The sequence below is a fragment of the Pteronotus mesoamericanus genome, unplaced genomic scaffold, assembly GCF_021234165.1.
Source record: "Pteronotus mesoamericanus isolate MK-2021 breed Mesoamerican mustached bat unplaced genomic scaffold, CSHL_Meso_final scaffold_507, whole genome shotgun sequence".
In the NCBI taxonomy this organism is placed as follows: Eukaryota; Metazoa; Chordata; class Mammalia; order Chiroptera; family Mormoopidae; genus Pteronotus; species Pteronotus mesoamericanus.
The window spans coordinates 12,317,176-12,341,757 of NW_026555319.1; the positions used below are offsets into that span (position 1 = coordinate 12,317,176).

At 52.2% G+C, this 24,582-nt stretch overlaps 1 protein-coding gene across 2 annotated transcripts in view; it reads right to left on the bottom strand.

Moving 5' to 3' along the window:
- The window catches only part of WSCD2 (WSC domain containing 2), a 92,734-nt gene extending 72,680 nt beyond the window's left edge, over positions 1-20,054 (bottom strand). Inside the window, exon 1 of one of the 2 annotated variants that reach the window (XM_054593966.1) lies at positions 19,686-20,054. The gene's annotated coding sequence lies outside the window, so the exon portion shown is untranslated. Of the gene's footprint in view, positions 1-17,585; positions 17,895-19,685 lie in introns of those variants that run through there. The other variant, XM_054593968.1, reaches the window with a different exon arrangement.
- Positions 20,055-24,582: the final 4,528 nt, after the last annotated feature.

Sequence of the window (24,582 nt, forward strand, 5' to 3'; positions counted from 1 at the left end):
CTCACCGCACAGAGGAAGAACCAGCCCAGAGACTCTAAAGGGCTGCCTCGGAGGTCACCTGGCTGTCGGGGGCGGGGCCAAGCTTGAGCCCTGTGCAGGCTCCTCCTCTTCCCGATGAATTGAATCTAATGCCTCCATTTTCTCTCAATCTGACAATCTATTCACACAACGCAAAGCCAATTAACAATGATATTTTTTTGTTCACATGGGATTTTGAGAGTTTTGGCAAGCATTTCAGAACTGTCTGAAAAACAGTTTCAAAATATTACATTTGAACAATATTTGAACCACAGCAGATGGCTTGTTGGTGCAGAACGGTGGGGGAGGGTTGGTCTGGGGGAGCCAAGGTATATTTCAAAGTGCCCCATATGCTTCCTCAGATAGGGGAAGCATCTCCTACAGTTACCTACCTCCTCTGTATGGCCCCAGAGAGGCGTGAAGTTTTATTGGATCCTTTCCATCTTCTCCAGACAACAAAGGAGGCAAGATGATAACAATAATAACAGTTGTCGCTGTTAGTATTTATGGAGCACTAACTACATGCCAGCCACTGGGCTGTGAACTTTGCATAGATTATCTCATTTAAATCTCAGCATGGACTTGTGAATTTGGTTCTATTATTATCCCCACTGTACAGATGAAATCCCTGAGGCTCAGACAGGTGAAATAACTTGCCCAAGGGCAGGCAGCTCCTAAGTGGTGGTTCTGGGATTTGAACCCACATCTGACTCAGGGCCCTCATGCTTGCTCACCATTAAGTTTTATGGGGTGCCCAGTCCTCTGAGGGGGGCCCTTCAGTTAGCACTGATCTCTTGGGACTATCGGGTGCATCATACTGCCTTTTCTTCTGTTAGTCAATTGGTCATTCAACAACCAGGTAATAGACTGAGTCTTTATTCTAGACCTGGCGTGGTGGCTACAAGGCTCAATAAAACTTGGTCTCCCTCAAGGGCCACGATCGATGCATGCGGATGGCGAGGCCCCACAAGAACGGGTAATGCTGGTCCGGGGGCAGGCAGACCCCTCTGCTTCCACCACCAGCGCCTCGTACTCCAGCCCTCCGTGTCAAAACTCGCCTGCCCCATGGTCCAGTCTCTCACCCCTAATGTGCCAGTGAGCTAACAGCAGAAGCCTAGCATGTCTGAGCTATAGAGAACCTGAGGAATTGTCCTTGTTGAGGACACTGAGGCCCCAGGCGTGAGGGAAACTTGGCCAGTGTCCCCGAGCAGGTCCAGAACCCAAACCCAGGCCTCTTCACTCCTCTCTCTGAGCTCTTCCCGCAATATCCCATTTTATGTGTCCACTCAACTGCACCACGGGTGCCCAGGCATTTGGTCAAACAATACTCTGCAAGAGCTTCCAGGTGAACTTAACATTTAAGTCGGTGGGCTGAGGAAAGCCCCGTGCGCTCCCCAGTGTGGGCGGGTCTCATCCAATCCTTCGGAGGCCTGAATAGAACAAAAAGGTGGGGAGAGGAAGAACTCGCTGTCTGCCTCACTGTATTCAAGCTGGGACGTATGTCGTCTCCTGCCTTTGGACTTGGATTTGAACTGGAACTTTGACCATCCGCTCTGCTTGGTCTTCAGCTTGCTGGCTGTATAATGGTGTGAGTCAATTATAAATCTCTGTTTCTCTCTCTCTCTTTCTCTCCCTCTCTCTCTCTCTCTGTGTATCTTCTGTTGGCTCTGATTCTCTGGGGAGCCCTGATTCATGCAACCACTTTGCAGGCAGCAGGCTGGGATTCAAGGTATATGTGACATCCAGACAACGTATTTGCCTTTTAACGTGGCCAAGACAGAGCTCGCCGCCGCGTGGTGTATGCGCTCACAGTATTCCATGAGGCACTTTTAGGTGGTTCACGTACCAACTTTTCTTTAAATGCCAATAGTTATGTAATTATTTTAATGGGAACAGTTAGAAAGATTATAAGTGAACATCAAGCTTTGATTTTACATGCGGTACCACTTAGGATGAAGCTGAGTAAAGTAGTGACTTGATGGAGGATCCATTTGAAGATACACATGCAGCTCTGGGAACGTCCTGGAAGGGAGACGAAGACGTGAGGGAGTTTGGGAACGTCGTTAATTCAGAGAAAGAGGCATTAATGGAGGGGATTCTAGGTTCCTGGGCATGGCAGTGGGAGGTTATTTTTCCTCGGAGAAGCTTCCGAGAATTCTTTTGTGGTGAGCACAATTGCGCCCCAGAGAAGTCTCCATCCTAAGCCTCAGAACCTGCAAAACTGTTATCTTCCCTACAAAAGAGACTTTGCAGATGGATTAAGTTTAGGGTCTGGGATGGGAGGTTATCCTGGATTACCCAGTGGGCACGATGCCATCACAAGCATTCTTGTTAACAGGAAGGCAGGAAAGTCAGAGAGAGAAGCAGGCAAGACAATAGGAGCAGAGACTAGAGGGATGTAACCGCCGGCTTTGAACATGGAAGGGGGTCACGAGCCCAGGGACGTGGGCAGCCTCTAGAAGCTGCAACAGGCAACGAAATCGTCTGAGGGCCTCCCAAAGGAACTCAGCTCAGTGGACACCTTGCTTTTTGCCCAGTAAGGCCCGTTTCGGACTTCTGGCATTCAGAACTGTAGGAGAATAAATGTGTGCTGTTCGAAGCCATCAAGTTGGCGGTGATTTGTTACAGCAGCCGTGGGAAACTAATACACCCTTCCACACCTCTCAGGGGCCAGGGAGGCACTCTGAGGACACGCAGGGGGCCCTCCTTGCGCTGCCGCTGCCTTCCCTTCAGTAACAATGAGAATGCCTCCAACCTACTGCCGCAACTGTGTGTTGTTGAGCATCACACTTTAGCAAGACTAAGACAAGCCTTCCAGAATCACGGCAGGTGGTAGCGTCACCTGCTTTCCACTTGCCCCTCAGCACCTGCTCCTCCCCGTCTCCATTGTGCTCTCTGTTGCAGAGTGGTCTGCATGGAGCTCGCCTGCCTGGGGGGGTCTGCATGGACCGCAGCAACAGGCTTTCTGGTTCTCTGGCTTCTACTTGAATTCGGCCAACGGGAGGGCACTGGCTGGAGATGGGAAGGCGCGTAGGGAGCGGTCAGGGCATTCCTCCTCCAGCACCTCTCTGTGGGGCTGCCAGGGTCGGCAGGGCCCCCAACTAAAGACCACAGTTCCCGCAAGTGGCCCTTTCCACGCAGGTCCTTTTTCCTGCCTCCTGTCACTGCTCCTGCCCTTTGTCTCTTCAGGACGAGGGGCAGTAACAGTCCTCGTCCATCACTAAGCTTGAGTGCTGCACAGTCCCTTGCGATTTCCCCACATCGCGCCCCACCATTGTACACTCTCCCTCGAAGCCCAATTTCAGTGAGTCATCGCTTCCTACCAGGCTCGCAACTGGTGCCACACGAAGCAAACATGACACAGACAAGTTAAGTCACTTGTTAGGCCTGCGTCTGTCCAAAACCCTTGGCCAGAGGCTGCCAGCCCTGCCCATGGGCTGTGGTCCATAGTGAGCCAAGGGAAAGCTTTCGTTTACTCATTTTTCTATTTGAGTTCATTGCCAACAGTTAATGATTCGGAGCTTTTGATTACACACCCGGAGTTCCCGCTTCTTTTCAAAGATAAAAGTGAACCCAAATTATTCTAGGTGCTCTTGTGTGTTAACTCATTTAATCCTCATAATAACCCCACGCAGTAAGTAATAGCACTAGCTCCATATTTAATATGGGGAAAATGAGGCACGGAGATACACCTGCTTGTCTGAGGTTACTCAGCCAGCAAGCGAAGCAGCTGGACTCTGACCTAGCTCATCAATTAACATTGGCGAACTGAGCCCTCACACAGGACATGCGCTCCCCACTTGCCACGGTCTGTGACAAGCCTGCCTTCTTCGGTCACCTTCTTGGCTCCCGAGGGCATTTGAGGTTGCAGCCCCCTCCCTGAGCTCATCTCTATCTCTAGGGTAGAAGCCCTGAGCCCTCCCCTTGGGGTCTTGAGATAGGCCTGGCTCATTCCTGAAAGTCATTTTCACCCAAAAGCAGACTTGGCCACCGAGCGGGGAATTCGCCATCCTCCCCACTGCAGCTCACTCTGAAAGGGCTCTGCTCGCAGCTCGGTTACACGGCATCGGTGCGGCCCAGATCCATATTTCCCCCGCCACGTTGTGGGTTTCTGATCGCATGCCTGGCTGGGGCCCGTGGGAGCTCGTGGCTCACATCCCTGTGTCCCTGAACACACAGAGCCCTTGTTCTCCTGGCCCCCGCCCCGGCCCACTCCCATTGGACCCTTGCCTCGGTTTGCCTGAATGGGGCCTCTAACTCTGTCCTTCCTTGGGCACGGTCCCTGATCAGCCCGCCACTGGGGAAAACAAGCCACGCAGAGGCACTTGCTAAAACATCTCTGAAATCAGAGCTGGCTGGGCCTTGTTCTCCCAGCCCGCCGCCTTCGCAATGGGTGGTTTTGCTGGGTTTTATTGCCCCTCTCTCTCCTCTCTGCTCTTCCTCCGGTTTCTGCCACTGAGCATCCCGGGGGAGGAGAGTCCGGCTAAATGCCCTCATTGTGAGGGTAACTGAAGCATCTCAGTTGCCTTGAGATGGGTCCAGCGGGGCAGTGACGTCTGTGAAAGGGGATCGATAGCCCTCTTATCGCGGAGCTGCTCTCCCGCCTGGCCCCAGCGTGGGTGGGGGAGGGCACGGGGAGAAGGGAGGGAACGACAAGAAAGAACTGGTTGGATCTCAGGGGAGGCCAATGCAATTTCTAGAAAAAAAGAATGAGAAATGTTATCTGGCCAAAGAGAGCCATTAATTGGCCATTAGCCTGTGGAGTGGGATTTCATCTCCAGCACTCCCAGAGATTAGAGAGAGAACTGGGTTAGTCCCAGGGAGCACCTCAATGGAGTCCCCAGTCCCCAGCGGTCACTAAATATTTATGCGGTACCTTTGTCTGCAAGGAATTCTGGGAGAGGCCTGGGAGGGCCACTTGGCTGGGGGCACTGGGCAGAGCGAGGCCAAGATTCTAATCTTGACTTTGATTCTAACTGGCTATGGATGTTGGCAAGTCCCTTTCCCTCTGGGCATCAATTTCCCCGGACTGGATGGAAACCGAGAGCGTGGGTCCAAATGATCTTAGCCCACCCACCTTTGGTCAAGAAGCTCTAACAGAAGGAGTTCTGGGGATGGATGGTGGTAACGGCAGCACGAAGCTATGAGTGCATTCAATGCTACTGAACTGTCTGCTTAAAAGTTGTTAAGTGGACAGCTTTATGTTGTGTATTTTACCAAGAGGAATAAATAAGGATTAAAAAGATCTAAAAGAATGGATTTATTGTCTGTTCTGTGGATAACAATATACAAAGAAGATGGCAAATACTGCAGTTCTTGCCTTAAAGGAAGCATTTTATTTTAGGGAAGAGAGAGGTTTGTTGGTTTTTCCTCCCCCAAGGGTCTGAAAACTACTACATGCAGAGGGCCAAATCCCAGCTGAGGCTGCCCGTGTTTATACATAATGTGAATAAAGTTTTCTTGGAAAGAAAGGAAGGAGAGAGGGAGGGAGGGAGGGGGGGAAGGAAGGAAGGAAGGAAGGAAGGAAGGAAGGAAGGAAGGAAGGAAGGAAGGAAGGAACTTTGTATGGTAGCGTCTGGCATTTACTGTTGGTTGTCTACCCTTATGCATCCCCTTCCCTCTTCTTAGCTAACAGAACCCATATCTTTGGAAGGGGGTAGCAATTTGCTACTTTCCAGGTAACATGGTATGACTGATCCAAATCAATGGACTGAACAGGTGACCATTTTGCCTCCCCTCACCCCCCAGGAGGCATGGGGCAATGCCTGGTAACAGTTCTGCTTGTCACAATTGAGGGGGAAGTGCTCCTGGAATTAGATGCTGCCCACCATCCTACAGCGCCTAGTGCAGCCGCCTACCCGACACAAGGAATGATCCGGCCCGAAATGTCAAGAGCGCCAGGGTTGAGCAGCCCTGTTCTAGGGGGAGGAAGCAGGGGGTAAACAAAGCGAGTCAATTGCATGGTAGATTGGAAGGTGATAAATGCTGTGGACAGAAAGCAGAGAAGAGGGCGACAGGATAGGGCAGGAGAATGTCAGGGATGGGGCTGGAGATGGTGACACGAGGTTGGATTGACTGAAGAGCTTGTGCAGGGTCCACAGAGGAAGACCCGAGTCAAGGTGACTCTGAGACTCTTGGTCAGAGCCCCTGGAAGGGTCAGTGAGGGGTCTGACCCGATGGTCTCATCGTGTCCTTTCCTCACTCTCCCTCCCCTGCCAATCCCTCCTCAACTCTCTCTACAGCAGCCGGGGCGATCTTTGTATCGAAATTGGGTGCCTCCCTTTGAATCCCTAGGGCTACCATAAGCCCAGTGGGTGCCCACCCTGACCCAAAAGGTCTACCATGACCTGACCCCTCCTCGGCCCCTTTCCAGTCACAGTGCACCTGATTCACCTCCTCAGACACACTGGGCTCCCACTTCTCCCACCTGTCAGGACTACTGTCTTCCTCTCCCCCGCACCCTTCACTCCTGCCTGGCCCTTCTGTAGAAGGGCTTGGTTTCTTAGATGCCACCTCCTCCAGGAAGCCTTCTTGGATACCCTCCTCCCCATGACAGGCCTCCTCTGGGCTTTCACGGCACCCTGCCCATCCTCCCTCAAAGCACTGATGGGTTGTTTGTAACACAGGGTGCGCATCAGAAGAGTCTTACTCACCATGGACCAACTGTCCAAGTTTGCCTGGGACCGAGGGGCTCCCAGGCTGCTTGGGCTCCCAGGCTGCTTCGACTCTCAGTGCTACCACTGGGAAAATCCCAGGCAAACCAAAACCGATTAGTCACTTTAACTGCATCCCTGATACTTAGCAGAGTCCAAGCCAAGGTAAGCCCGACTCATTTGTTGAATGAAAGGTGAGTGGGAGATTTACAGATGTTTTTTCAAATAGATGGAAGAAAACGTTCCTCATTAAGGAGTTAATAATCCAAAACCATTCACTACATTTCTGGAAGCCCCTGGGAGACCCCAACCCCAGGCCATCCTAACTCAGGCTCCAAGGACCTGTTCAAATGACGGTGTTTTGCTCTCCAGTTCGGGCCTGGTTGCCAGAGCGGGGTCCAGGCCCACCCTTCTGTCTGCCCAGAAAGGAAGGTCAGGGCCGCTGGGGAACAACTGCGGCAGCGAGTCCAATGACCTAATTGTCCTGGACCGAGAGGCCGGCCCACCCCGGGCCGGGTATTCAGCTGCCCCCTGTGGAGCCCACGTCCTCGTTCTTAGCTCTGCCCCGGCCCTGTTATCTGACCTCCATCCAGGACAGCTTATCTCCCTGGCTTCTGGTAGCTAAAAAAAAAAAAAAAAAAAAAAAGCCTGCAAAACTGGAAACTTGAAAATGTTTCTCGGGTTTTCTTTTCCTTTTTCTTTCTTATTTTATTCTGGGGCAATCAACCCTCCATCTCGATCACATTCTGAAAAAAGCAGCTCATTGTGTCCTCTGACTAGGTGGCCTCGGTGCCAAGACAGAAGCAGCCTGGGGTGTGTGTGCACCTGTGAACGGGCATCCCCGAGGGCTTACAGGACAGAGGGGAGCCTCTCTGCTAAGTGAGGATAACTTGGCATAAGACAGGGTGGCCTGGGCTGGCATCTGAGTATAAGGCTGAGCGATATGGTCCAGATGGGGTTCCCTGTGGAGGTAAGTATGTGGGGCGACACAGGGGGTCAGTTCATGGGACCCGTGACCCACATACAAAAGAAAACACAAAAGAAAATGTATAATTTGATGAATTGATAAACACACACCCAAGTAACCACCTTCCAGGGCAAGAAACAGAACAAGACCAGCTCCCCGAAGCTCCTTCTCTGCTCCTTCCGGTCCAAGGTAACTACCACCCTGACTATTACGGTCAATTCCTCCTGGTTTCTCGTTGTAACGTTTCCCCCTAAGCATGCACCTAAGCGTCCTAAACACTCCAGTGTAGCTTCTATTTTCAGCTTTTTGTAATTAACATTATATATAGCATATGCTTTTTTGTGTCTGGCATTTTTTGCTCGGCATTGCTTTTGCACGATCGATCCTTTTGTGGCATGTAGCTGTAGTTTGCTCGTTTTCACTGCCTTGTACTATCATGGCCTGATGGAACCTCGCGTCGCTTGTCTGTTCCACTGCAATGGGTATTCAGCACTCAGCTGCCCCACTGCAAAGTTTTCACCATTATGATATACATATATATATTCACCATTAAGATTATATGTATATTTTCACCATTATGATTTTATTTTTATATATATCTTCTCTGTTGAGTCTATATCTCAACGTGGAATAGTATCATGCTGCTTTAGTAAATATTGCAAGGTAATTTTCCAGAGCAGCTGCACTAATTCCCACTCCTGCCAGCAGTGTATGAGGGTCCGCAAGCTGCCTCTTAAATTTCAGTGAATAACCACATCGTTGTGTTGTTTGCATGTGGCAGGCTTAGAGCGTGAGCACAGGAAGGGAGCTGAGCGGGTTCCCTGACCCCTCAAAGAGGGGTGACAGTGGGCTGGGGACTGGAGCAGGGTTCCCCTCTCTGCTCCCCCAAACAAGGTGCTTGGTCTCTGGTTCACTCCTGTCCCTCCGCTCTGCCTCCCTCCTAGGGGACCTGCTTGCCCCTGGAAGCATCTGGATTTGCCACCCCTGTCTGCGTCCTTTGAGCCATCGCAGTGCTTTTAGCTGGTGAAGTGACCCTTGGTGGGAGGGGCACAGTGGCTTTGGCCGCCAAAGCCGGAGGGGAAGGGGCAGGTCCAAGGCTCGCAGGCATCAGTGCGACGTGCTGGCTGAGTCTCCTGGTTGTAAGTGTCTCCCATGGCCCTGAATATTTGCAGGGCTCCGGCCTGGCCTGCAGGATCACCATGCCGGTAATAACCTTCACCGTAGTGGTAATAACAGGGAGCGCTTGCTGAGCACATTGCGAGCTGGGGTCAGTGCTAAACACCTTGCACGCCTCTGCTCATCTCATCTTTATAACCACCCTCTGCGGGAGGGCTAGACAGCCTGCTGATTCATCACTTTAGTCTGACCAGCATTCACTTTCCCTCCTTCGGGTCTCTGGGTCCTGATTTTCCTTCGTGAACCCAACCCTCTCCTACTGTTGGTCTTTGTGACTCAGGAAGCCTCAAAAGGCAATTCACTCCCCGTGAGGCTCCAGGGTTGGTCGGGTTACCTCAGTCTGGCCCAACAACATAGCCCATTTCCCTGGCTATGGCGATTGGTTCCGGGAGGCGCCGGGGTTCAATGTCGGGACCTGCTGGAACTGAGCTTGCAGCTGGCACAATGTGGGCATGGAGCTGCTGATGGGCATCTGAGCCCAGAACAGACTTAGAGCCAGTCTGAGAAGAAAGCCCACAGAGAAAAGGAGGGTCAAAAAAAAGACTCAAGAGGGAAGGAGGGAGGGCGGGTGAGCGGGCAGGCAGGAGGAAGAGAGAAAGAGCAAGCTGTAACATTGTCAACCTCCTGGACCCAGCCAAGCCTGAAGCTGTTGCTAGTTACATGAGCCAATCTGTTCCCTTTTATGTCTCAGAATAAGAGTGCACTGATGTCTAACTTGGATTTTCTCTGACAACCAAAAGAATCCTGATGACTGTAAATACTACCATGTTTTCCATTTTACACAAGTAATTGGAGGCTAAGGAGATTGAAGTAAATTACCAAGGCCACACAGCGGTGAACTGGTAGCACTTGGATTTGAGTAAGATTTGCCCTAAACCTAAAGTGGTTTGGTCAGAAATCCTGGTGTCTTATAGGGCTGCCCTTCATTCTCCATGAGCTGGGAGCTGGGAGTTTAGACACAGCCCACGTTCGGAGCCGCTGGTGCGTTGCGGTGGGGTGTGTTGCGGAGGCCAGGAGGGGAGGTCATCCTAAAGGAGAAAAATGGAAGCTTTCTGGGGCATTTCTCAGTGCCATTGTTAAATTCTATCTTATCAAACCCAGCTGGCATTAAAAAAAAATCTCTAATAACACTTAAAATAGCACACGGACCATCAGGTAACAAGGGAAGTACGAGAGGGGCGTTTCAGCAACTTGAAGCAGATTAAACAACTCATTTGTTGGCTCCTTTCCCCGAAGCTCACCTCTCCCTTGGAAGGTGTTTTGCGTAATGAGGCCGAAACCCTGAAATCGTTGATGCCCACTCAGCGCCCTCTCTTTTGGGATTTCAATGGGTTCCCACCTCGTGTGGGTGCTAGGTTTCTTCTTGTTGCTCTGGCCAGGTCTTTAACTGAATCATTTCACTCCTTGTAGTTAAAGTCTTTATAAGGCTTCCCACTGCTGGAAGGATACAGCGCAGAACCCTTGCAGGGCCCACAAGGCCCTGAGGGTTGCCCACTTTCATCGTGCACCGGGTCGTCCCCACCCCAAAGCTCTGGTGTCTGTGTCCTTGGTTCATGCCGCGCTCCTTCCCACCCCAGGACCTTTGCATGTGCTCTTTCCGCTACCTCCCATCCCTCTTCACCTGGTTAGCCCCAGTCATCCTTTAGATCCCTGCTCCTTTTTCCCTTTCTTGGGGAAGCCTTCTCTTTTAAATGCCCTAATTTGTGGCCCCCAACCCTCAGGGTCAGATACATTCCCTTCTGGCAGTTACTTAGAGTTGTACTTATATGATGCTTCTCAGAGTCCTCTCCCGGCTGGTTACGGCAGTGATGGCCGCGCGTGAATTATGGAAGCACTCATCACGTGCCCAAAGCCCCAGGCCGAGCTCAGACAGGGCTTTGGCTCTCAGCAGCGGCGCCAGCCCCCTGCAGCCTGGCCTCATTTTACAGACACGAACACTGAGGCCCGAGATCGAGCCACGGGCTGCAGTTCAGGGGCCAGCATCGGAACCCCTCGTCTGATCGCAAAGAATGGTTATTTCTTGCGCGCCTGCCCAATCCTCTTCTAGGTGTAGAAAGATGTCACTTACTAACACTGTGAAAAATGAAAGAGCCCCGTGTAAGTGAATTTTCCAGGCACCCAAGGCGGCACACGCAGAAACACTTAGTTAACCGTGGGATCAAAATATTTTGTACAATGAATTATTCTTTGCCCTTTCCCCGGCCTGCTGAATGGGGAGTAACTGTGTCTCGGGGCTATCCCAGGAGCCAGCAACATTTTTGCTGCGCCACAACACGGCATATTGTATCACAGTGGTCCCGTCTTATGGTCCGCGGTTTTGCGTGCCATGCTTTGAGTTACCCGCGGTCCACGGCGGTCCGAAAACATTAGATGGGTCCCTGCAGAAGTAAACAATTCCTAAGATTTAAATTGCACAGCATTCTGAGTCGCATGATGAAATCTCAGGCCATCCTGCTCCTTCCAGCCCGGGACGTGAATCACCCCTTTGTCCAGCGCCTCCAGGCTCTACGCGCTCCTTGCCTGTGAGTCACTTAGGGGCTGTCCGCGTATCAGATCGGCAGTGCTTGTGTTCCAGTCACCCTTGTTTTACAGAATTATGCCCCCGAAGCACAAGAGTAGCGATGCTGGCAGCTCCGCTATGCCCCAGAGAAGTCCTCAAGTGTTTCCTTTCAGTTGAAAAGGTGAAAGCTCTTGACTTACTATTGTAAGAAAAAGAAATCGAACACCAAGGTTGCTAAGATCTATGGTTAAGAACGAATCTTCTATCCATGAACTCACCTAATTTATAAATTAAACTTTATCATAGATATGTATTATAGGAAAAAATAATATATAGGGTTCGTGGTTGCAGGTACGCACCAGGGGTCTTGGGAAGCATCCCCCACGGCGGTTACATTGTTCTATACCATGGAGATGAAGACAAGCTCCCGAGCTGAGGGGGCCGTTGGACCCCTGCATTAAATCCCCCCCACTGTGATTCTTTCATGTTCATGCTTATTTTTATAATCTCTTCACCTGTGCTCCTGTTCTCAAGCTGTCACCTGTTGCTTCTGGCAGCTTTCACTGTGCCTTTTCTACCATCCTACACGCTTCTAATTTATTCCTTCTATAGGCTATACGGCTGGCACATCAGGTCACCGAGCTGACCAGAATGGTGTGCAGAGTAAGAGTAAACAGGCTCTGAGTGAAGAAACGTTGGCTCTTTTCTGATACGGATCCTGGGACAACTCAATGGTCTGGCTCTCTGTTCCTGCCTTATGTGTAGTTGAGTTTCTAGGACAAATGGCCTGCGGTATAGTGTACACCTAAGGGCTCTGCGAAAACGAAAGCAAGTCTGATTGTTTCAGGCTCTCTGGATTTTCTCCTTGTCCCGCAAGGTAGGCATTCAAACAGCAAACGGCCCAGGTCACGGACGTGTACATGGACATCAGTGAGGGAGAAATCGGGGTCATCTCAGCAAAGGGGGCCTCACTTTGGGGACAACCCAAGAGAGGAAGAAACATGAGCGACCTGCCATCTCCAGAAACTTCCACATGGTTCGTCACGGCAAATTTGTGGTCCAGCTTCCTGGAGGTTCAGGGATTGTCTATGAATCTGCAAGGCCAGAGCCTGGTGCCCCGTGACCCTTGAGTCATCAGCTATTTACTCTCCTAGAGGGGACCCCTCAGCCATCCGCAGTCCCTTGTGCCCACCCCGACCTCAACCTCACTGACAGACCCACATGAGCCCTCACTAGGCCTGTGACCATGGACCCTGGCTTGGCTCATGTCACTTCCATGACAGAGAGGAATGGGTTCCTCTCTGAGGGGTTCCTAAAATAGCTCATTGCCTCCACCTGGGAGAGACGGTGGCGACACAGCAGAGAGGGGAGGCAGGAGGGGGAAGGCGCTGAGCACAGAGGCTTTGGGGTCAGACAGACCTGGGCTCAAACCCTAGCCCTGCTACTTACAGATGGTGTGACCCTGGACACATGGCTGAACCTCTGTGAGCCTCAGGGTCCTGATGTGCACAGTAGAGACAGAGGTCTCTTAACTCCTAAGGACTTGGCGAGAGAACGGAAGGGAAGCTCTGATGACAGTGCCTGGCACTGTGAACACGCTACAAACAGACGCCACGGGGACAATGGCGATTTTCGTCCTCAGGAGCATCGGGGTCCTGCAGGACCAGCTTGGTGCAGAGGCCAACGTTATTATTAAGGCTTGGGGGTTTCTCCAACGAGAAAAGGGGCCATAAAAGGACAGACTGCAAACACCCTTAGAGAGTATATATCATTCCTCCCCCACTCTACAGCCGGAAACCTGAGGGCCCAAGAGGGGAAAAGGCTTGCTCAGGACCGCTGCGCCAGTCAATGGGTGGGAGGCCTAGGACCCTTCCCTCCCCACCCAGGGGCTCTTCCCTTCACTGGGCATGCGCAGGCCAACACGGAGAATTTAAAGGCACTAGCAAATACACTATCTGGAAGCTGAGCTAGAAACTTGAACATCAAGATGTGAGGAGTGTGCTGGGTTTCCTGGATGCATTTGTGGGAGGTGGGGCTGGGAGGGGCACACAGTGGTCCTCCCAGATCTCGGGGTATCAAGGCCGTAGCCACCTGCCTCCCACCGGCCGAGCGGCCTTGGGACGTCTCTGCCCTTGTATGTGCCTCCATCTCCCCATCTGAGAAATCTCCCAGCTCACGAAGTGTCCAGACCTGCTGCCCCTTTCCTGACCCTCCCGGTGCCCATCTGTGGACAGATGTGAGCCTGGTCCAGGATTGAGTTCTGGCCACATCTCTTTTGGCCAAGGCCCAGGACCCTGGCTGGGCTTTTTAGCTCAGAGGTCAGCCCATTTTTCCTGCAAAGGGCCAGGTGGGAAACGTTTTAGGCTTTGCCAGTCACACGGTCTCTGTCACCACTGCTCAACTCTGCAATTGCAGACCATCTATAAACAAATGGGTGTAGCTGGGTCCCCACGAAGCTTTACGTACAAAACCAGGAAGGGAGCTGGATTTGGCCTGTGGGCTACAGTTGGTCAAGCCCCATCCTCAGTCGCTCCAAGCTGGGTCTGGCACTTCCTGGGAACTAGGGTAACCCCTTCCACTGGGTTGCATGGGACCCTCCTGGTTTTAGCACTAAAACGTGCGCTCTAGAGACCCTCTTGGCTTCCGACAGAGCAGGGTGGTCAGAATCCCTGTCTGAGGTCCCGTGGCCTCTGGTTTCATCCCCGTCAATGTTGCTCTGGCTGTGACATTCCACTGTTTCCTCCAGAAGAAGGAAAAGGAAGAGAAAGAATAGGAGGAAGAAGGGCTGCTGCTTTCGACCTGCCAGGCACTGTGTGAAGGGCTCTGTCAACATGATCTGCTTTGATCCTCACGACAACTTGTTTGGGGTGGGGTGACTGAGATGTTCCCGGTGTGTGTGTGTCAGCGGGGGGAGGCAGTGACGGCTGGGCTGGATCCCAGGCTCATCTGCCTCCAGAACCCGGGTTCTCCTGCCTCCTCTCTGGCCTGCAAGCTCCTCGAAGGCAGAATTGGGGTCTCTGATCTCTGTACTTTCAGTGCCCAGCACAGAGTTATGACCCTTCAAAGATCCTGAGCAAATACTACGTGTCAGCAAATACTGCTGCTCAGTGAATGAACACATGAATGAATGAGCGAAATGTCCCACCACAGGCCATATCCAAATAGACACTTCCCACTTCTACAAAAGAGTCATTCCTGCCCACCTAACCTTCAGGTGAGTAAAGGGGGAAATGTCGCATGTATGCTAGGATGGCAGTGTGTCAGACATGCCTGCTGGCAGGGGCGGGGGGAGGCAATGTGGCATCATGGTTAAAAACATGGTCTCTGATGTCAGGTGATCTGGGTGCAAATCCCAGGTCAGCGTCTTCTGGGCTGTGTGACCTGTGCAAGCCAGCTCACCTCTCTGAGCCTCCCAGATGATAGCAGAAGATTGTAACAGAAACTACCTCACAGGGTTGTTGTAAGTGATGGGAGCTCTGGCGTGGTGGTGGTATCTGGCAAATACTCCACAAACATCTATCATTATTATTATTATTACTGCTAATGTTGCAATAAGCAGAAAGCAAGGGAGGAATGGGATAGCCAGGGTAAGAAGTCCAGGTGATCATTGTGCAGTTCTGAGTGAGCGCCAGGGCTCACACAGGACAAGAAAACACAGACTGCTTGTAACTGCATTGGTCAGCTATAACCACAGTACGGCTGCGGCTGCGTAACAAACACCCACCACACCCCAGCGACGTGCAGGGAGAGGCGTGACCTGATTGTGGCTGAGCTGGGCTCTTCGCTGAGGTTTGGGCTCGGCGCCATCCTGGGCCAGGCTGAGGGGGCCAGTGGCTACCTTGGGGATGCTCTCCTCCCCGCCACAGCAGAAACACACAAGGTTTCCCGAGCCCCAGCCTGGGAGTGAGCATGCTGTCACTTCCTCCTGACCCTAATGGCCGAAGCTGGCCATGTGCCAACCCAAAGCAAAGGGCCAGGAACGTAAACCCTGCCTGTGCCTTGTGTGGGAAGAACGGCGAAGTTGCATGGCTGGGGGCATGGACCCAGGGAGAAAGGGGGAATTGGGGCCGTTGGTGTACGTACCTCAATAACCAGACACCAGCTGAAACCTGCAAAAGGGCTTCACACTGCCCTGCCCTCCCTGCCTCCCCAGCTTCCTCTTCAGGCCCTGCCTCACGAGTTCTTGGTCAAAATCTGGAAGAGACCCTTAGCAGAAACATGCGTAATCCTTGGGGACCCTATCCCCATCTTCCCAACATCCGGACCTGCTCCAGGGAGCCATTAATCTCGGGCAATTTCTTTCCTCACTTGATTTGTTTATTTAAGGAAAACAAGTTGTTCCTAATTAGAAACACTGCCGTCGAGATGCTCGGTGCATCCTAGGCCGCCGATGCGCAGACCTCCTGCCTGGAATTATACATGCGCTCCTAGCATCGGTGAGTGTGTGTTCAGCCACAGTCCAAAAGCGCAGGCTTCTGGTGACAGAGACCTGGGCTGCTGTCGGGGTCGAGGGAACCAGGGGCAGGGAATACTCGGGCTTCAGATCTAAGGCTCATAGGACAACGAACACACAAGACCCCAGCGTGCTGCTCAGGGCCGGCCCGGGTCGCTGCGCCAGCACCCAGCAGGTGCACAGCATGGGCGCAGCTCAGACCTGAAGAGCAGGCAGGAGAGCAGTTCTAAGGGTTCAGAAATGCTTCCTGTTTGGAACCTCTCAGATGTGTTTACATCACGAACACACACACTCACACACACACCTTTACATCCTTCGGGCACTCAGACCCACAGAGACGTGCATCTCAGAACACACAGGCATGAGACACGCACAAAAGTGACATGGCCCGACAGACCAGCAAATGCGCTCAGAAACACGCAATGTGCACCCAGAGACGAGCAGGAAAGAGCAGTCAACACCCCAGGCATGCGTGCTCGCTCGCTCACACACAGGCAAGGGCACCAGACTTACACTGTAACACCCCAAAGCACACATTTAGAGACACATACATATGAAGATGCACTCATGTGCGCACTGTAACCAACACACCTGGATACCAGCACTAGGAAACACACACAGACAGCCAAGCATGTAAGGCTACACACAGGCACACACACTCAGCAGCACACACGTACGCACCAGTGCACAAAAAGTTTACCCTGAATACACACATGCACACACACAGAAGCACATGTATGCACAGAGACGCAATGAAAAGCACCCTCTAATCCTCACAGATGCACATGCCTGGAAAATCACACCCGTCCACAGAGTCCCTCACAGCGGTCCCAGCACGACCCACAGACGCACACACATGCACGGAGACAGTCAAGCGCACAGCGCTATACACACAGAGGCACAGAGAGACACAAGCTCACACTCACACCATTATTGCACACACAGGTACACTCACAAATGCCCACACGGACCTGCGCAGACAGCGCTGACAGCTGGCGAAGCGTGTCCCAGGCAGACCCACACAGGTATACCACACAGCACATGCATGCAGCCATGTGGCCACACATCTGCCAGGTCACAGAGATACAGCCAACTCGCACACAAACAAGTGTGCTGTGCTCACAAGTGCATTCGCTTCTCCACGCTCGAACTGACTCACAGGCACGCGTTCTCTCGTGGGGCACGCACATGCACATGTATTCATAAATCCAAGGTACGTACTCTCACAGGTGCACACTCGTGTTGACACTGTTCTCACATGTGTGCACACACAGTTAAGGTTTTCTGTCCGTCATACTCACATGAGCACATATGGCTTAACCTGCATGAGAACGCACATGTTTACACACATGCCTACACACCGCCACATTCTACTCCGCCAGGAGAGCGAACTGTGCGTTTTCTCAGTCAAGTGCAGGGACTAAGCTAGCACACAGTGGAGCGGCTCCTGCCCCGACCCTCTGGCGCTCACTAACTCACCCCACGTCAGCAGAGGTGAAGCCTGCCCTCCCTGTGGCGGTGTTGGCATGGAGCCCAGAGAACCCAGGCTTGGGGAGGGACACAGGTGTCCCAAGCCTTAGAACTACTCAGAAAGCCGTAAGACTGACCAACATACTGCCTTCCCCCGCGATCTCAGCCACACCCTGTGTCCCCACCTACACACACATACACACGCAAGACGCTGTCCTGAGCGTGGCTGTTCCTGCCGGGAACAGCAGCCTCGCCAGTCAGCAGGCTGCCGGCGTGACACCCAGGCACGCTGAACTTCTCCCCGGGTCCCCACACAGCTGCCGAGTCGAAGCCATGCACACGGCTTACCTCCACTTCCTCCACCTCCTGTTGTCATGGTGACACAACAGCTGGATGCCTCCATTCCTCCCCAGATGGCCCTGGGCTCCCCACTAGGAGCTGCTGGTCCTGCTGTGCCTTTATGAGGCGGCAGTGAAGGGGCAGGGACTGCAGGTGCCAGGTGATTGCAGAGAACAAGGGCCCTGCCCCCCAGCCAGGGATCACCTGGTGCTCACGTGGGACAGGGGCAGCCTCCCCGGGGAAAACAGCAGCCAGATGTCCACGCACAAGACCTGCAAACAGACCGCCCTGCTGCTGTGTCTGCGGAGCTCCACTCCTGTCTCCACGGGACGCGCTAAGCGCTTTCGTGCACCATTGCAGTCCCCCCAACAGCCTTCTGAAGTCGCAACTGTGAGCTCCCCGTTGTACGGTGGAGGGAGCACAGTTTGGAGGGTGACGTGACTGGTCAAACTCAGATGTGTCTCAGTCCCAAGTCCCTTAAGCACAAAATGACATCAACTCCTGGGATTCTGAAAAATCTCATCTGTGATAATTGCTCAGGGTCATAGATGTCTGAACTGGGACCTCTGAGGATATGTGAAATCTCTTCCTTTTACTGAAGCAGCAACAGGGACCAGAGAGGTCTAGCGATTTTCCCAAAGTCACTCAGCAACCTAAAGGCAGACTTGAAACAGCACCTCCTGACTCAGGGATGGGGTTCCCCCAGGACATCAAGAACCTGCCTCTGACAGCCTGGAAGAATGCCCGGTCTCAGCAGCCCAGGGAAGCGACTCTAAGCGTGGCTCCAGGCCAGGCACCCCGGGAAGAGCCAGAGGTCCTCAGACCCCCACCTCATGCCTCCAACGCCACCCAAGAACCACACAGCAGTGCTGTTGCCCAGGGGCAGCCGCCCAGCCGAACAGGCAATCACAGGGCCAGGGGATATGTCCCACCTTTGGGCCGTGGCCAGACGCACCTCCACTTCCTGCCTCCCTGACCAGCCAGTCCGCCCAGATGACCCAGCCCTAGGCTGGACCTCCAGTGAGGAAGCACAATGCCTTCTGGAGGGCTGCGACCATGGGGGTGGTCCCCAAATGACCCCCGGGGACAAGGTGGGCCCTTCGAATCATGCTTTTCATTAGGAGGAAAAATAATCTGGCCAAACTCATGAGCTACGTGCCGGCCTCCGCCAGGCCTCTGGGGGCCTGGAGTGTGGGGGGCCCACCCACGCCCTCCAAGCTGGGGAGGCGAACACCAGGAGCCCCCATCCAACTGACCATTCCAGGTCCTTCTCTGCAGAAAGTTTGCGCCTCCCCAAGCTCCAACCTGAATGGTCTCATTGAGCAGCCCAGGAAACTTCCCCCAAATCTTGTGCTCATCCAAGGAGCTCCAAGGAACGGAAGGTGATCCCCGCCTCTGCTGGTGTCCCTGCCAAGGCGGCCGGCGAGTGTTCCCCTGCTATGACTCTCGGGGCTGCTGGGGGGCTGGGATGGAGGCGACCTGGCTGAGCGAGTCCCCCTGCCCCTCAGTTCTCTCTCCCTGTACACACACACACACACACACACACACACACACACACACGAGATGGACATGGGCAAGCCCGCAAAGCACTAGACACAAAGCCCATCACCTGGGCAGCCCTGGAAACCGCTTCCCGATGACAGGGAGCCTAGTCCACCCCAGTATCGCCCCCACCAAATCCCTTGCTAAGCCAACTTGAAAATAGGACCAGCTCCTTCTCGCTCGGAACTCTGAGCCGGCCAAGAAGGGAGTGATTCGTAAACCAGATTAGAACGGCTCCCTGCCTTCCCCCCGGCCCAGCTCAGCCTGAGAAGCGCTTGAGTGCCTGCCTCTGGGGAGCCAGCGGGATGCCCAGAGGAAGGATGCCTGGATGAGTCAGAATGTCCCACCCTGTGCCAGGGGAGAGAAAGTTTGTCATTTACCCAGAGCTGTGCTGTCATCCCTGTAGGTTCTCTACTCACCTGGCTCTGGACGCTGAACCCCCAGCCTGTGGAGAAGTGGCTAGAACTGAAAGCCCGGCTGGGGGCAGGAATCGGTTCGCAGCAGCGGCTCGGCGCCCCGCTCCCTTGGGGAAACCCTCTCACCCGGTTCAGCCCGCGCAGCCCTTACCTGAGAGGGTCTCAGCCACTTGCAAACTCCGCCCGCGGGGCCCCGCAGGCGCCCGGGGTCCCTCTCTGAGACTCCCGCGCCCCGCTCGCTTGGCGTGCGGCTCTGTGGGCGCCTTCCCGGCTGCCAGCCGCTGCAGTGGCATCAAGGAACGCGGGTCTGGGTTTCCTTCCTCTCCACCAAGGCTCCTCCACCAGCCGGGCCCGGGGGCTATTTCTCCGGCTGTGGTGCAAGGGGCATCCTCCGCGCCTCCAGAGGGAAAGTGGAAGTGTGCGTCCTGGATTGCAGCAGCGGCGACAGCGGTGGCCGGGGACGAGGAGGCGGTGGCGACGCCAGCCGGTGAGCTGGGGAGACGGGCGGAGGCGAGAGGAAGTGAAAGCCGGGCTCCCGCGAGCCTGGCGCTCGGGCGGGCGGGCGGCACTGCGGGGACCCCGCGCCACGGCGAGGCCCCCGCTCCACGGCGAGGCCCCGCACGCACCCCCGTCCCGGGGATGCCCGGGCCCGGGGCGCGGGCTGCGGCTGTACTGGAGCCCCGGCCGCCTCGCCTCTCGCTCGCTGCCCCTTCCCTGTCGCGTTTCTCGCTACCCTGGACTTAATGTCTCCAGCCCCAGCTCCCCGCGCCGCTGCCGCCGCCGCTGCCGCCAGCAGAGCCTCAGCCCAGCGCGCTCCTCACACGGAACCACAGCACTGCCTACCGCTTAACTCCTTGCGTGCCACCTGCCCTCCCGCAGCCTCCCGGGGAGCCGAGCGGACCCGGTGCCAGGCCTGCTGCGGCGCTCGGGCAAGGGCCTCGGCCTCCCAGCCTCAGTTTACTCTTCTGAAAAAACGGGCTGGAGAGGCCCCCGTCCTGGGAGCGTTTGGAGAATTAACTGAGACTATTACGCTAAGTGCCAAGCTGCCTGGCATCGAGTAAGCTCTCAATAAATGGCAGAGTTTCTGTTGCTGTTAGTGCTGCTGTTGTTCAAGAGGCTTAACAGGGCACCTCACAAGTGGTCAACCCCCAACAAAGGGCAGTTTGGGTTTTGGTATTTAGTTTGCTGTTTTCGTAGGCAGTAGGTTTAAGCTGTGTGGTCTCAGGCTGATCACTTACCCTCTCTGAGCTGGTTTCAGAAGACTCCTTCCAAGCTCTGTGACCTTGGGTAGGTCCAAGCACCCACTCTGAACCTCCAAATCTTCTTCTGTAAAGTGGAAACAATAAAGAATGAGAGAGAGAGCTAATCAGCGAAGGATCCACAGAGAATCCCTGGGAAAGGAACCCACCCTCTGATGTGGCACGTGACAAGAGCCACCATTGGCTGAGACCCCCTCGAGTGCCAGGCACCTAGTTACGTGGTTTTAAACATATTATCTTATTAAATCATCTAAATAACCGGGGAGGCAGCTAGTTCCATCTCCATTTCTCAGATGGGAGGACTGAGGCCCAGAGAGGTTAAGTGGCTCACCTTCGCTTGGTACACCTAGGAAGGAGCAGAGCTAGGACTTGAACCCTGGACTTTCACACTCCAAACCAGTATCTGTTAAGCTTGGGACTCAAGGAGAGGCTCTCAAGTGGCCGTGAGCAGACTATTCTTTGCTGGGACTAGCAACAAGAATTGGCATCTGCATGTATTTTATGAAAGCATATTGTTTTTCCAGCTAATTCTTCCCTAATGTAGGTAATTCAGGAAATGCTGAAAAGTATGAAGAAAAACTAATCTAATCTATTCCCACCATGCAGAGGTAATGGTTATTAACATCTTGATATATTTCCTTTCAATCTTTCTTTATACCTGCATGTAAAAGCTGTTGACCCAAAGGGAACCTCCCTAACAGCCCCCTAGGGATGAGAATTGGGCTCCTAATGAGGTGAAAGAGCCCCCTGGTTGGACACAAGCAGGTGAAGCTCCAGTGCTGGGCTGGTCCCTTGTGCCCCTGAGCCCATGCCTCAGCATCTACGGAGGGACAAACAGTGCCTTCCCTGCCTGCTTGGTAGGGTTGTTGGGAAAACGATAGATTGTACAACACCTTGAGTATGGCAAAAGCTGTGAAAATATAATGGTGATGTTATCATCATCACTATCATCATCATAAAAATATAAAAGAACAGAGAGTCATGGCATTTGGTGGTGGTTAAAAGTGGGAACTCTGAAGATAAGTTTGTTTTTCTCCGTACAGATGGCCAGTTGACCTACCACAATTTACTGAAAGACCTGTCTTTCTCTCTTTGCTCTGTGAGGCCACCTTTGTCGTAAAGCAAATGTCCCTGTGTGTGGAGGGGCCAGGTCAGGGCTCTCCATTCAGTTCCGCTGGTCAATTTGATTATCTTTGTGTTAATTTGGTCACCTTTAACACAGAGTCTCAATTACTGCAGTTTTATGAGTCTTGATGCCAGCCCTGGCTGGCATGGCTCAGTGGATTGAGTATTGGCCTGCAAGCCAAAGGGTCACTGGTTTGATTCCCAATCAGGGCACATGCTTGGATTGCAGACCAGGTCCCCAGTAGGGGGTGCATGAGAGACAACCATACACTGATGTTTTTCTCCCTTTCTTTTCCCCTCCCTTCCCCTCTCTCTAAAAATAAATAAATAATATCTTTTTAAAAAAATAATGTCTTGATAGAAGTAAAACATACCCTTCCTTTTTTTCTCCTGCAAGATTATCCCCGGCCTTTTGCATTTGCATCTATACATTTTAGAATCAGTGTATCAAGTCCTTCACACAATAACAGCAATAAAAGACCTATTAGGTTTGGGTTGGGATGGCAATGAGTCTACATGTCAATTTGCAGGCACTTGCTATCTTTCTAATACTGAGTTTTCCCTTCCCCCTACCTCACACCATGCACACAAACCAATCCTGGTTGGGTTGGACACCTAAATGTGAAAAGCAGAAGCTTATAGACAAGGCAATCTTTGTAACCTTGGGGTAAAAAAAATGATTTCCTGAACAAGGAAAAAGCACTATCCATAAAGAAACACACGGATATATTTCATTATATTAAAATCAGAAGACCCTGTTTTTATGAAAAGATACCAATAAAAAGGGAGTGAAAAGTCAAACCATAGTAGACAGATATTTTCAACATGCATCACTAAATAGGGGCTCCAATCCAGAATTTGCAAAGAATTTCTACAAATTGGTACGTAGAGAAAGGCAGAAAACCCAACCCAATGTCAAGAAGCTGGGACAGACATTTCACCAAAGAGGATATTCATAGAGTGAATAAAGTCACTCAAATGTGCTCAATCTAATTCTAAATCCAGGACATACCTATTAAAACTGTAAGGAGATACAACTACATTAAAATTGTGAAGACCGACAATCTCAAGTGCTGGTGAGAAGGTAGCACAACTGGAAAATGAATATGCTGCTGGCAGGAGTGTAAACTGGAACAAATGTCTTGGAAAACTGCGTGGCATTGCCGACTAAAGACACCCTCCCTCCAGCCAGCATTTCCACTCCTAGGTGCGCAGTCAACATAAACGAGTGCTTATGTATAACCTCAAGAGACAAGTACAAGAACGTTCACAGCAGCAATCTTTGTGGCTTAGTAGAGCAATTTTTCACAATCCCCAACCACTGAAGTTTGTGCCAGCAGTAGAATAGGCTCTGTGTGTGTGTGTGTGTGTGTGTGTGTGTGTGTGTGTGTGTGTGTGTTCATACAATGAATATTATATGGTAATGATAATGACCAATTCCAGCCACATACTACATGGGTGAATCTGAGAGGCATAACGTTGAGTGACAGAAACTAGACACCAAAGAGTACTCGCTGTATGTTTCCTTTTTCTTAATTATATTTTATTGATGATGCTATTACAGTTGACCTGATTTTTCCACCTTTGCCCCCCTCCACTAAGCACCTTCCACTCCCTGGGTCATGTCCATGGATCATATGTGCAAGTTCCTTGGCTATTCCATTTCTTATACTGTACCTCATAACCCCATGGCTACTCTGTAACTTGCCACTCCCTTGTAGCCTGCAAAGTTTCTTTTGAGAAATCAGCTGATAGTCTTATGGGAACTCCCCTGCAGGTAGCTAACTTCTTTTCTCCTGCTACTTTAACTTTTGGCATTTTAATTCTGATGTGTCTTGGAGTGGGCCTCTTTGTATCCATCTTGTTTGGGACTCTCTGTGCTTCCTGGACTTGCCTGTCTATTTCCTTCACCAAATTAGGGAAGTTTTCTTTCATTATCTTTTCAAATAGATTTCCAGTTTCTTGCCTTCTCTTCTCCTTCTGGCACCCCTATGATGCGAATGTTGGACTTCTTGAAGTTGTCCCAGAGGCTGCTTACACTATTCTCATTTTTTTTTAAATTCTTTTTTCTTCTTCTTGTTCTGGTTGGTTAGTTTTTGCTGTGCTTCCTTAAGATCCAAATCATTGATTTGATTCTTGGCTTCATCCACTCTATTGTTGTTTCCCTGTAAATTGTTCTTTATTTCAATTACTGAATCCTTCGTTTCTAACTGGGTCTTTTTTATGCTGCTAAGGTCCTCACTAAATTCCTTGAGCGTCCTTATAACTAGTGTTTTGAACTCTGCATCTGACAGATTGCTTATCTCCATTTCATTTAGCTCTTTTTCTACAGTTTTGACCTGTTCTTTCATTTGGGCCATGTTTCTTTGTCTCCTCATTTTGGCAGCCTACCTGAGTTTGTTTCTGTGTATTAGGTAGAGCTGCTTTGATTCTGTGTCTTGGTGGTGTGGCCTAATGTAGTAGATGTCCTGCAGGGTCCAATGGCACAGCCTCCCCTATCACCCAAGCTGGATATTCCAGGTACACCCTTTGTGTGGGCTGAGTACACTCTCCTTTTGTAGTTGAGCCATGGTTGCTGTTGGCAGACCAATGGGAAGGATTTGCCCAGACTAGTCAGCTACAAGGATTGGTTGTGACCACTGACCACCAACCCCTGCCCTCTGT